The 13,552-nt window shown below is 43.1% G+C and overlaps 1 long non-coding RNA gene across 2 annotated transcripts; it reads left to right on the forward strand.

Moving 5' to 3' along the window:
• Positions 1–3,646: 3,646 nt before the first annotated feature.
• Positions 3,647–6,034, forward strand: LOC109885712 (uncharacterized). 2 transcript variants are annotated; one of them, XR_004206652.1, is made up of 2 exons: positions 3,647–4,406; positions 4,468–6,034. It is a non-coding gene; the product is annotated as an uncharacterized LOC109885712 (long non-coding RNA). The 2 variants fall into 2 exon arrangements; XR_004206653.1 differs by having other exon boundaries at positions 3,647–4,345.
• Positions 6,035–13,552: the final 7,518 nt, after the last annotated feature.

Below are 13,552 nucleotides of genomic sequence, written 5' to 3' on the forward strand. Positions count from 1 at the left end.
TGCACTATATAGGGAATAGGGTCCTGGTCTAATGTAGTGCTCTATATAGGGAATAGGGTCCTGGTCTAATGCAGTGCTCTATATAGGGAATAGGGCCCTGGTCTAATGTTGTGCACTATATAGGGAATAGGGCCCTGGTCTAATGTAGTGCACTATATAGGGAATAGGGCCCTGGTCTAATGTAGTGCTCTATATAGGGAATAGGGCCCCGGTCTAAGGTAGTGCACTATATAGGGAATAGGGCCCTGGTCTAATGTAGTGCTCTATATAGGGAATAGGGCCCTGGTCTAATGTAGTGCTCTATATAGGGAATAGGGCCCTGGTCTAAGGTGGTGCACTATATAGGGAATAGGGCCCTGGTCTAATGTAGTGCACTATATAGGGAATAGGGCCCTGGTCTAAAGTAGTGCACTATATAGGGAATAGGGCCCTGGTCTAAAGTAGTGCACTATATAGGGAATAGGGCCCTGGTCTAAAGTAGAGCACTATATAGGGAATAGGGCCCTGGTCTAATGTAGTGCTCTATATAGGGAACATGGCCCTGGTCTAATGTAGTGCTCTATATAGGGGATAGGGCCCTGGTCTAATGTAGAGCACTATATAGGGAATAGGGCCCTGGTCTAAAGTAGAGCACTATATAGGGAATAGGGCCCTGGTCTAAAGTAGAGCACTATATAGGGAATAGGGTCCTGGTCTAATGTAGAGCACTATATAGGGAATAGGGCCCTGGTCTAAAGTAGAGCACTATATAGGGAATAGGGCCCTGGTCTAATGTAGTGCTCTATATAGGGAATAGGGCCCTGGTCTAAGGTAGTGCACTATATAGGGAATAGGGCCCTGGTCTAATGTAGTGCACTATATAGGGAATAGGGCCCTGGTCTAAAGTAGTGCACTATATAGGGAATAGGGCCCTGGTCTAAAGTAGTGCACTATATAGGGAATAGGGCCCTGGTCTAAAGTAGAGCACTATATAGGGAATAGGGCCCTGGTCTAATGTAGTGCTCTATATAGGGAATAGGGCCCTGGTCTAATGTAGTGCTCTATATAGGGAATAGGGCCCTGGTCTAATGTAGAGCACTATATAGGGAATAGGGCCCTGGTCTAAAGTAGAGCACTATATAGGGAATAGGGCCCTGGTCTAAAGTAGTGCTCTATATAGGGAATAGGGCTCTGGTCTAAAGTAGTGCACTATATAGGGAATAGGGCTCTGGTCTAAAGTAGTGCACTATATAGGGAATAGGGCCCTGGTCTAAAGTAGAGCACTATATAGGGAATAGGGCCCTGGTCTAATGTAGTGCACTATATAGGGAATAGGGCCCTGGTCTAAAGTAGTGCTCTATATAGGGAATAGGGCCCTGGTCTAATGTAGTGCTCTATATAGGGAATAGGGCCCTGGTCTAAAGTAGAGCACTATATAGGGAATAGGGCCCTGGTCTAATGTAGTGCACTATATAGGGAATAGGGCCCTGGTCTAAAGTAGTGCTCTATATAGGGAATAGGGCCCTGGTCTAAAGTAGAGCACTATATAGGGAATAGGGCCCTGGTCTAATGTAGAGCACTATATGGGGAATAGGGCCCTGGTCTAATGTAGTGCACTATATAGGGAATAGGGCTCTGGTCTAAAGTAGAGCACTATATAGGGAATAGGGCCCTGGTCTAATGTAGTGCTCTATATAGGGAATAGGGCCCTGGTCTAAGGTAGTGCACTATATAGGGAATAGGGCCCTGGTCTAAAGTAGTGCACTATATAGGGAATAGGGCCCTGGTCTAAAGTAGTGCACTATATAGGGAATAGGGCCCTGGTCTAAAGTAGTGCACTATATAGGGAATAGGGCCCTGGTCTAAAGTAGTGCACTATATAGGGAATAGGGCCCTGGTCTAAAGTAGAGCACTATATAGGGAATAGGGCCCTGGTCTAAAGTAGAGCACTATATAGGGAATAGGGCCCTGGTCTAAAGTAGAGCACTATATAGGGAATAGGGCCCTGGTCTAATGTAGAGCACTATATGGGGAATAGGGCCCTGGTCTAATGTAGTGCACTATATAGGGAATAGGGCTCTGGTCTAAAGTAGAGCACTATATAGGGAATAGGGCCCTGGTCTAAAGTAGAGCACTATATAGGGAATAGGGCCCTGGTCTAATGTAGTGCTCTATATAGGGAATAGGGCCCTGGTCTAAGGTAGTGCACTATATAGGGAATAGGGCCCTGGTCTAAAGTAGTGCACTATATAGGGAATAGGGCCCTGGTCTAAAGTAGTGCACTATATAGGGAATAGGGCCCTGGTCTAAAGTAGTGCACTATATAGGGAATAGGGCCCTGGTCTAAAGTAGTGCACTATATAGGGAATAGGGCCCTGGTCTAAAGTAGAGCACTATATAGGGAATAGGGCCCTGGTCTAATGTAGTGCTCTATATAGGGAATAGGGCCCTGGTCTAATGTAGTGCTCTATATAGGGAATAGGGCCCTGGTCTAATGTAGAGCACTATATAGGGAATAGGGCCCTGGTCTAAAGTAGAGCACTATATAGGGAATAGGGCCCTGGTCTAAAGTAGAGCACTATATAGGGAATAGGGCCCTGGTCTAAAGTAGTGCTCTATATAGGGAATAGGGCTCTGGTCTAAAGTAGTGCACTATATAGGGAATAGGGCTCTGGTCTAAAGTAGTGCACTATATAGGGAATAGGGTGCCATCTGGGACCTAGCCTGTCGATCTATCCACTGTTAATCACCTGTTTGTTACTATAGAGGTCTATTGGACAGGTGTTTGTTTCTATAGAGGTCTACTGGACAGGTGTTTGTTTCTATAGAGGTCTATTGGACAGGTGTTTGTTTCTATAGAGGTCTATTGGACAGGTGTTTGTTACTATAGAGGTCTATTGGACAGGTGTTTGTTTCTATAGAGGTCTATTGGACAGGTGTTTGTTTCTATAGAGGTCTACTGGACAGGTGAATGTTACTATAGAGGTCTATTGGACAGGTGTTTGTTACTATAGAGGTCTATTGGACAGGTGTTTGTTACTATAGAGGTCTATTGAACAGGTGTTTGTTACTATAGAGGTCTATTGGACAGGTGTTTGTTTCTATAGAGGTCTATTGGACAGGTGTTTGTTACTATAGAGGTCTATTGGACAGGTGTTTGTTTCTATAGAGGTCTATTGGACAGGTGTTTGTTACTATAGAGGTCTATTGGACAGGTGTTTGTTTCTATAGAGGTCTATTGGACAGGTGTTTGTTACTATAGAGGTCTATTGAACAGGTGTTTGTTTCTATAGAGGTCTATTGGACAGGTGTTTGTTTCTATAGAGGTCTATTGAACAGGTGTTTGTTTCTATAGAGGTCTATTGAACAGGTGTTTGTTTCTATAGAGGTCTATTGAACAGGTGTTTGTTTCTATAGAGGTCTATTGAACAGGTGTTTGTTTCTATAGAGGTCTATTGTACAGGTGTTTGTTTCTATAGAGGTCTATTGGACAGGTGTTTGTTACTATAGAGGTCTATTGGACAGGTGTTTGTTACTATAGAGAAGTGGTTTGCCATCTAAAAGAGCCATGGGTTCTGAATACAAGTCGTTTCTATAACACATCCTTATACCATGTCTATTGTTTACATAAACATACCCCAACCCCCCCCCCCCCCCCCCCCCCCAAAGAGAGCTTTACAATGGAGGCAATATATGACATCATTCACCGTCTCTCAACTTCTTCTCCTTTCGAAGAGATCAAATGAATATGTATTTTTTATTTTATATTCCAAATGCGGCATTTTGTGAATTTCGGGTCAAATACGTAAATGATTTTTTAATTTGATTTGATTTTTCCTTTTATTTTCCCTGCCGTGAGCAAGAAATGTGATGTTTTGATCATGTGGATTGTGCTGTTGCTCAAAGTAGGTCTGTCCTTGTTCCTTTTGTATAATGGACGGAGTAGGTTTGTGTTGTATTACACATACAGCCTCAAAATCTATTGTTAATATAACTTGTTGTTCTTATTATCGAATGCTTTAGATGCCAAAATGCATCTTTAAAATTAAATAAAAATAATAGCCTTGAAATCTATCTATTTATCTATCTATCTATGGTTTTCATGATTATATAAAGAGAATGTATAGACAATCTGTCTTTTTTTTTTTTAAGCTACTAAAATCACTGATATATAACAAAATGTACTTTTAAATCATGATTTCCGTAACAATATTGTGTTTTTTAGTGCTTCTATTTCATGCTGTGATTTCATCCTGGTCGACGTGTACAAGGTTGAACAATAGCTGTTGTGTGTTAAGCCTTGAGGTGCAGATCCTGGTCGACGTGTACAAGGTTGAACAATAGCTGTTGTGTGTTAAGCCTTGAGGTGCACATCCTGGTCGACGTGTACAAGGTTGAACAATAGCTGTTGTGTGTTAAGCCTTGAGGTGCACATCCTGGTCGACGTGTACAAGGTTGAACAATAGCTGTTGTGTGTTAAGCCTTGAGGTGCAGATCCCCTGCTATATGACAGGCCTACTAACACACCAACCTAGCAAGACTGGATCCACACATTTACAATGCGACTCTTTTGTTGTTTAGTTTTTTTGTTTTGTTGCTAGAATTCACCACCACAGTTACTTTATCTGTTCCCACGGGAACATGTTTATACCGTTTTGTTTTCTATAATGTATTTGTGTTTACACTTTCTCTTTTTTAAATATTTGTTTATTCCTGAGGATGTGTGACGTCTGTTGCTTCTCATTTCATGGTGTATATTACTGTGGCCATGCTTGTATTATCTTTTCATATTTGTTATTAAATGGAACACATAATAATACAGATCTGGAATTCCAGTTGGGGAGGGGGGGGGGGTTTGTATCCCCAAGTTCACCTCCCCCCAATTATTTTTTGTTTGTTTGTAAAGAAAGAGATCTGTGTTCTATATTTAGCTCAGTTTTCTAGAACTGTGTCGTCTCAGGATCTTTGACGTGTTCTAACGCAAGCTTGGTAACGGTTTAACGGACGGGTAAGAGGAAGCTTCTGATTGGCTTATTCAAGGAATAGTCAACACAGATGTTTTTTTTCTTCGTTTGGATTATTTAGGTAGCTGTGAAATTAAGACTCTCTGACTAAAAAGATTGTTGTTTAAAACAAAAGTTGGTCCACCTAGTTCTCGTACTATTCATTCATTTAATCATGTTGTCTGTCTATTGTTTTAAATATCTCAAAACATACAAGAATCATTCTGTTTCTATCGTTTTTTAAAAATGGTTCTGAAGACAAACCGTAAGAGCTGATATCTTATTTATGCTACTACTACTGCTGCCTGCTTCTTCTGTGTCCCACACTGAACTGAAGACGAAACATCTACCTGTGTAATGTGTGATGCTCTAGACTGATACCTAGCTAGCTAGCTAGCTTTCTGATGGTTCCTCTAGACTGATACCTAGCTAGCTAGCTGGCTTTCTGATGGTTCCTCTGGACTGATACCTAGCTAGCTAGCTGGCTTTCTGATGGTTCCTCTAGACTGATACCTAGCTAGCTAGCTAGCTGGCTTTCTGATGGTTCCTCTAGACTGATACCTAGCTAGCTAGCTGGCTTTCTGATGGTTCCTCTAGACTGATACCTAGCTAGCTAGCTGGCTTTCTGATGGTTCCTCTAGACTGATACCTAGCTAGCTAGCTGGCTTTCTGATGGTTCCTCTAGACTGATACCTAGCTAGCTAGCTGGCTTTCTGATGGTTCCTCTAGACTGATACCTAGCTAGCTAGCTGGCTTTCTGATGGTTCCTCTAGACTGATACCTAGCTAGCTAGCTTTCTGATGGTTCCTCTAGACTGATACCTAGCATGCTAGCTTTCTGATGGTTTTGCTGTGTGGACCAGGATCGTGCTGAATTTGCTGTTCTTTCTCTCTACATTTTTCTATTTTCTCCACTTGAGTTTTTATTTGTAATGTACTTAAACAGTCATTTACTGCAAGAGACTTTGAAATGTATTTTTGGGAACGCTAGGATGATATAACTTGTCAATGTGACTCTTTAATGTAAAAAATAAATACAACATTTAACACCAAGTTTCTGTGTTTCTTAATGTAACGCAGGCTCTATTTAGACTGGTGTTCTATTTAGACTGGTGTTCTATGTAGACTGGTGTTCTATGTAGACTGGTGTTCTATTTAGACTGGTGTTCTATTTAGACTGGTGTTCTATGTAGACTGGTGTTCTATTTAGACTGGTGTTCTATTTAGACTGGTGTTCTATTTAGACTGGTGTTCTATGTAGACCGGGTTCTATGTAGACTGGGTTCTATGTAGACTGGTGTTCTATTTAGACTGGTGTTCTATTTAGACTGGTGTTCTATTTAGACTGGTGTTCTTTGTAGACTGGGTTCTATGTAGACTGGTGTTCTATGTAGTCTGGGTTCTATGTAAACTGGTGTTCTATGTAAACTGGTGTTCTATGTAAACTGGGGTTCTATGTAAACTGGTGTTCTATTTAGACTGGTGTTCTATTTAGACTGGTGTTCTTTGTAGACTGGGTTCTATGTAGACTGGTGTTCTATGTAGTCTGGGTTCTATGTAAACTGGTGTTCTATGTAAACTGGTGTTCTATGTAAACTGGGGTTCTATGTAAACTGGTGTTCTATGTAGACTGGGGTTCTATGTAGACTGGGTTCTATGTAGACTGGGTTCTATGTAGACTGGTGTTCTATGTAGACTGGTGTTCTATCTAGTCTGGGTTATATGTAGTCTGGGTTCTATGTAGTCTGGGTTCTATGTAGACTGGTGTTCTATGTAGTCTGGGTTCCATGTAGTCTGGTGTTCTATGTAGACTGGGTTCTATGTTGACTGGGTTCTATGTAGACTGGTGTTCTATGTAGTCTGGGTTCTATGTAGTCTGGGTTCTATGTAGACTGGTGTTCTATGTAGTCTGGGTTCCATGTAGTCTGGTGTTCTATGTAGACTGGTGTTCTATGTAGACTGGTGTTCTATGTAGACTGGTGTTCTATGTAGTCTGGGTTCTTTGCAGACTGGTGTTATATGGAGTCTGGTGTCTATGTAGACGTGTTCTATGAGGTTGAAAACGGTTGTTGACAAATGGCACAGATTCTGTCTCCCTCTTGAGGCCACAACTAACCACAGATAGAGGGAGGGGGGCGGGGTCTGTTCATTACCACCTTGAATGGCCGCTCTCCTCTGTTGAACTGTTTATTTAACCCAATAACAGGGAAATCCCTTTTTTTTAATTTATTGTGTCCTGAGGAAACAACCTGGCCTCAGGGCAATATGTAGGATTTGGTACGTACATTTTTTTCCCCCTTCATTTAGTATGATACATTACGTGACGTTAGGTTACGTTACGAATGGAATAGCGGTTGTACGATACCATATACATTTAGATGATGTATAGTATTATAACATCTTTTCTCTGAGACCAGGCTGCTTGTTGCATCATAACAACAAAGAAGAAGAATTAATTGAGAACGTTTCTGATTAGAAGAGCTGACAACAAAGGTTAGGAGAATTAGGTTAGGGGAATTAGGTTAGGGGAATTAGGTTAGGAGAATTAGGTTAGGAGAATTAGGTTAGGGGAATTAGGTTAGGGGAATTAGGTTAGGGGAATTAGGTCAGGGGAATTAGGTCAGGGGAATTAGGTTAGGGGAATTAGGTTAGGAGAATTAGGTTAGGAGAATTAGGTTAGGGGAATTAGGTTAGGGGAATTAGGTTAGGGGAATTAGGTTAGGGGAATTAGGTTAGGAGAATTAGGTTAGGGGAATTAGGTTAGGGGAATTAGGTTAGGAGAATTAGGTTAGGGGAATTAGGTTAGGGGAATTAGGTTAGGGGAATTAGGTTAGGGGAATTAGGTTAGGGGAATTAGGTTAGGGGAATTAGGTTAGGGGAATTAGGTCAGGGGAATTAGGTTAGGGGAATTAGGTTAGGAGAATTAGGTCAGGGGAATTAGGTTAGGAGAATTAGGTTAGGAGAATTAGGTCAGGGGAATTAGGTCAGGGGAATTAGGTTAGGGGAATTAGGTTAGGGGAATTAGGTTAGGGGAATTAGGTCAGGGGAATTAGGTTAGGGAAATTAGGTCAGGGGAATTAGGTTAAGAGAATTAGGTTAGGGGAATTAGGTCAGGGGAATTAGGTTAGGAGAATTAGGTTAGGGGAATTAGGTTAGGGGAATTAGGTTAGGGGAATTAGGTCAGGGGAATTAGGTTAGGGGAATTAGGTTAGGGGAATTAGGTTAGGAGGGGGGGAAGGGTTCGCTAAAATGTTACTGTTTGTAATGTAACACACTTTAGTGGAGATGCACAAATGTACTTCAGATGACCAACGTGAGTCCAGTCTGGAGGACCTGATCAACAGCACCCTGCCATAACCCCCAGTCATTTCAGATCAACCTATTGTTCATCTGGGATTTCAATGAATAATGACTCGATGATGTATACATTTAACTTAAAACTATAATTAAACAGAATACTACTATGTTACTGTATGAATGTATGAATCTTATTATAATCATAACACTGAATATAATGTGTGTAGTTTTAGTCAAGAAATAGAACAAGGACTTTCTGTTCCTTGGTAGAAACGAATGGAGCTCTCATCAGACCGGCTGGAATACTGTGTTCCTTACAGGACATTCTGTCCCTACCCAGGGAGGGGAGAGACCCAGGGAGGGGAGAGACCCAGGGAGGGGAGAGACCCAGGGAGGGGAGAGACCTTGGGAGGGGAGAGACCCAGGGAGGGGAGAGACCTTGGGAGGGGAGAGATCTTGGGCTTGTTAGAAACAAATGGAGCTCTCATCAGACCGGCTGGAATACTGTGTTCCTTACTGGACATTCTGTCCCTACCCAGGGAGGGGAGAGACCCAGGGAGGGGAGAGACCCAGGGAGGGTAGAGACCCAGGGAGGGGAGAGACCCTGGGAGGGGAGAGACCCAGGGAGGGGAGAGACCCAGGGAGGGGAGAGACCCAGGGAGGGGAGAGACCTTGGGAGGGGAGAGACCTTGGGAGGGGAGAGACCCAGGGAGGGGAGAGACCCAGGGAGGGGAGAGACCCAGGGAGGGGAGAGACCCAGGGAGGGGAGAGACCCTGGGAGGGGAGAGACCCAGGGAGGGGAGAAACCCTGGGAGGGAGAGACCAGGGAGGGAGAACCCAGGGAGGGGAGAGACCCAGGGAGGGGAGAGACCCTGGGAGGGGAGAGACCCAGGGAGGGGAGAGACCCAGGGAGGGGAGAGACCCTGGGAGGGGAGAGACCCAGGGAGGGGAGAGACCCAGGGAGGGGAGAGACCCAGGGAGGGGAGAGACCCTGGGAGGGGAGAGACCCAGGGAGGGGAGAGACCCAGGGAGGGGAGAGACCTTGGGAGGGGAGAGACCTTGGGAGGGGAGAGACCTTGGGAGGGGAGAGACCTTGGGAGGGGAGAGACCTTGGGAGGGGAGAGACCTTGGGAGGGGAGAGACCCAGGGAGGGGAGAGACCCAGGGAGGGGAGAGACCCAGGGAGGGGAGAGACCTTGGGCTAGTAGTAGATTGTTTAACAGGTGGCAGACAATGTGGGAAGGCTTGTGAACTATATTGCCATTGTATCTGAGAGGAGGAGGGACATTTATGACGAAATGTGAGGTATATAAACTAATGTACATGGTATTATGGGGAGCGCTCTCGAGAATAAATGCTATTGGCTAACTTTTGATAGACTGGTCTCTGTCTATTTTATGCCAATAAGGATCTTACAAATTCTTAGAAACAGAGAGAGTGATTTTAATTGAATTGGTTAATGAACACATATAGGAATTGTTATATTCCTTTAAAATAATCAGAGCTCCCCAACCTCTGCCCAGAACTTTGAAATGATGTCAATATTTCCCATTTCTACTACGGTTCATGATGACGAATATATATACAGTGCATTGCAAAAGTATTCGGCCCCCTTGAACTTTGCGACCTTTTGCCACATTTCAGGCTTCAAACATAAAGATATAAAACTGTATTTTTTTGTGAAGAATCAACAACAAGTGGGACACAATCATGAAGTGGAATGACATTTATTGGATATTTCAAACTTTTTTAACAAATCAAAAACTGAAAAATTGGGCGTACAAAATTATTCAGCCCCTTTACTTTCAGTGCAGCAAACTCTCTCCAGAGGTTCAGTGAGGATCTCTGAATGATCCAATGTTGACCTAAATGACTAATGATGATAAATACAATCCACCTGTGTGTAATCAAGTCTCCGTATAAATGCACCTGCACTGTGATAGTCTCAGAGGTCCGTTAAAAGCGCAGAGAGCATCATGAAGAACAAGGAACACACCAGGCAGGTCCGAGATACTGTTGTGAAGAAGTTTAAAGCCGGATTTGGATACAAAAAGATTTCCCAAGCTTTAAACATCCCAAGGAGCACTGTGCAAGCGATAATATTGAAATGGAAGGAGTATCAGACCACTGCAAATCTACCAAGACCTGGCCGTCCCTCTAAACTTTCAGCTCATACAAGGAAAAGACTGATCAGAGATGCAGCCAAGAGGCCCATGATCACTCTGGATGAACTGCAGAGATCTACAGCTGAGGTGGGAGACTCTGTCCATAGGACAACAATCAGTCATATATTGCACAAATCTGGCCTTTATGGAAGAGTGGCAAGAAGAAAGCCATTTCATAAAGATATCCATAAAAAGTGTTGTTTAAAGTTTGCCACAAGCCACCTGGGAGACACACCAAACATGTGGAAGAAGGTGCTCTGGTCAGATGAAACCAAAATAGAACTTTTTGGCAACAATGCAAAACGTTATGTTTGGCGTAAAAGCAACACAGCTCATCACCTTGAACACACCATCCCCACTGTCAAACATGGTGGTGGCAGCATCATGGTTTGGGCCTGCTTTTCTTCAGCAGGGACAGGGAAGATGGTTAAAATTGATGGGAAGATGGATGGAGCCAAATACAGGACCATTCTGGAAGAAAACCTGATGGAGTCTGCAAAAGACCTGAGACTGGGACGGAGATTTGTCTTCCAACAAGACAATGATCCAAAACATAAAGCAAAATCTACAATGGAATGGTTCAAAAATAAACATATCCAGGTGTTAGAATGGCCAAGTCAAAGACCAGACCTGAATCGAATCGAGAATCTGTGGAAAGAACTGAAAACTGCTGTTCACAAATGCTCTCCATCCAACCTCACTGAGCTCGAGCTGTTTTGCAAGGAGGAATGGGAAAACATTTCAGTCTCTCGATGTGCAAAACTGATAGAGACATACCCCAAGCGACTTACAGCTGTAATCGCAGCAAAAGGTGGTGCTACAAAGTATTAACTTAAGGGGGCTGAATCATTTTGCACGCCCAATTTTTCAGTTTTTGATTTGTTAAAAAAGTTTGAAATATCCAATAAATGTCGTTCCACTTCATGATTGTGTCCCACTTGTTGTTGATTCTTCACAAAAAAATACAGTTTTATATCTTTATGTTTGAAGCCTGAAATGTGGCAAAAGGTCGCAAAGTTCAAGGGGGCCGAATACTTTCGCAAGGCACTGTACATACAGTGGGGCAAAAAAACGTATTTAGTCAGCCACCAATTGTGCAAGTTCTCCCACTTAACAAGATGAGAAAGGCCTGTGATTTTCATCATAGGTACACTTCAACTATGACAGACAAATGAGAAGAAAAAATCCAGAAAATCACATTGTAGGATTTTTAATTAATTTATTTGCAAACGATGGTGGAAAATAAGGATTTGGTCAATAACAAAAGTTTATCTCAATACTTTGTTATATACCCTTTGTTGGCAATGACAGAGGTCAAACGTTTTCTGTAATTCTTCACAAGGTTTTCACACACTGTTGCTGGTATATTGGTCCATTCCTCCATGCAGATCTCCTCTAGAGCAGTGATGTTTTGGGGCTGTTGCTGGGCAACACGGACTTTCAACTCCCTCCAAAGATTTTCTATGGGGTTGAGATCTGGATACTGGCTAGGCCACTCCGGGACCTTGAAATGCTTCTTACGAAGCCACTCCTTCGTTGCCCGGGTGGTGTGTTTGGGATCATTGTCATGCTGAAAGACCCAGCCACGTTTCATCTTCAATGCCCTTGCTGATGGAAGGAGGTTTACACTCAAAATCTCACGATACATGGCCCCATTCATTCTTTCCTTTACACGGATCAGTCGTCCTGGTCCCTTTGTAGAAAAACAGCCAAAAAGCATGATGTTTCCACCCCCATTCTTCACAGTAGGTATGGTGTTCTTTGGATGCAACTCAGCATTCTTTGTCCTCCAAACACGACGAGTTGAGTTTTTACCAAAAAGTTCTATTTTGGTTTCATCTGACCATATGACATTCTCCCAATCTTCTTCTGGGTCATCCAAATGCTCTCTAGCAAACTTCAGACGGGCCTGGACATGTACTGGCTTAAGCAGGGGGACACGTCTGGCACTGCAGGATTTGAGTCCCTGGCGGCGTAGTGTGTTACTGATGGTAGGCTTTGTTACTTTGGTCCCAGCTCTCTGCAGGTCATTCACTAGGTCTCCCCGTGTGGTTCTGGGATTTTTGCATTTTGACCCCACTGGGGGAGCTCTTGCGTGGAGCCCCAGATCGAGGGAGATTATCATTGGTCTTGTATGTCTTCCATTTCCTAATAATTGCTCCCACAGTTGATTTCTTCAAACCAAGCTGCTTACCTTAAGATTATGATTATTAGAAAGCAAATTACGGACTCCTCTTTAAACCTGCGTATTCCTCCAAACCTCAGTTGTCCTGAGTCTGCACAACTCTGCCAGGACCTAGGATCAAGAGAGACGCTCAAGTGTTTTAGTACTATATCTCTTGACACAATGATGAAAATAATCATGGCCTCTAAAACTTCAAGCTGCATACTGGACCCTATTCCAACTAAACTACTGAAAGAGCTGCTTCCTGTGCTTGGCCCTCCTATGTTGAACATAATAAACGGCTCTCACATCCACTGGATGTGTACCAAACTCACTAAAAGTGGCAGTAATAAAGCCTCTCTTGAAAAAGCCAAACCTTGACCCAGAAAATATAAAAAAACTATCGGCCTATATCGAATCTTCCATTCCTCTCAAAAATTTTAGAGAAGGCTGTTGCGCAGCAACTCACTGCCTTCCTGAAGACAAACAATGTATACGAAATGCTTCAGTCTGGTTTTAGACCCCATCATAGCACTGAGACGGCACTTGTGAAGGTGGTAAATGACATTTTAATGGCATCGGACCGAGGCTCTGCATCTGTCCTCGTGCTCCTAGACCTTAGTGCTGCTTTTGATACCATCGATCACCACATTCTTTTGGAGAGATTGGAAACCCAAATTGGTCTACACGGACATGTTCTGGCCTGGTTTAGATCTTATCTGTCGGAAAGATATCAGTTTGTCTCTGTGAATGGTTTGTCCTCTGACAAATCAACTGTAAATTTCGGTGTTCCTCAAGGTTCTGTTTTAGGACCACTATTGTTTTCACTATATATTTTACCTCTTGGGGATGTTATTCGAAAACATAATGTAGACTTTCACTGCTATGCGGATGACACACAGCTGTACATTTCAATGAAACATGGTGAAGCCCCAAAATTGCCCTC

The sequence above is a fragment of the Oncorhynchus kisutch genome, unplaced genomic scaffold, assembly GCF_002021735.2.
Source record: "Oncorhynchus kisutch isolate 150728-3 unplaced genomic scaffold, Okis_V2 Okis02a-Okis13b_hom, whole genome shotgun sequence".
NCBI classification, from domain to species: domain Eukaryota; kingdom Metazoa; phylum Chordata; class Actinopteri; order Salmoniformes; family Salmonidae; genus Oncorhynchus; species Oncorhynchus kisutch.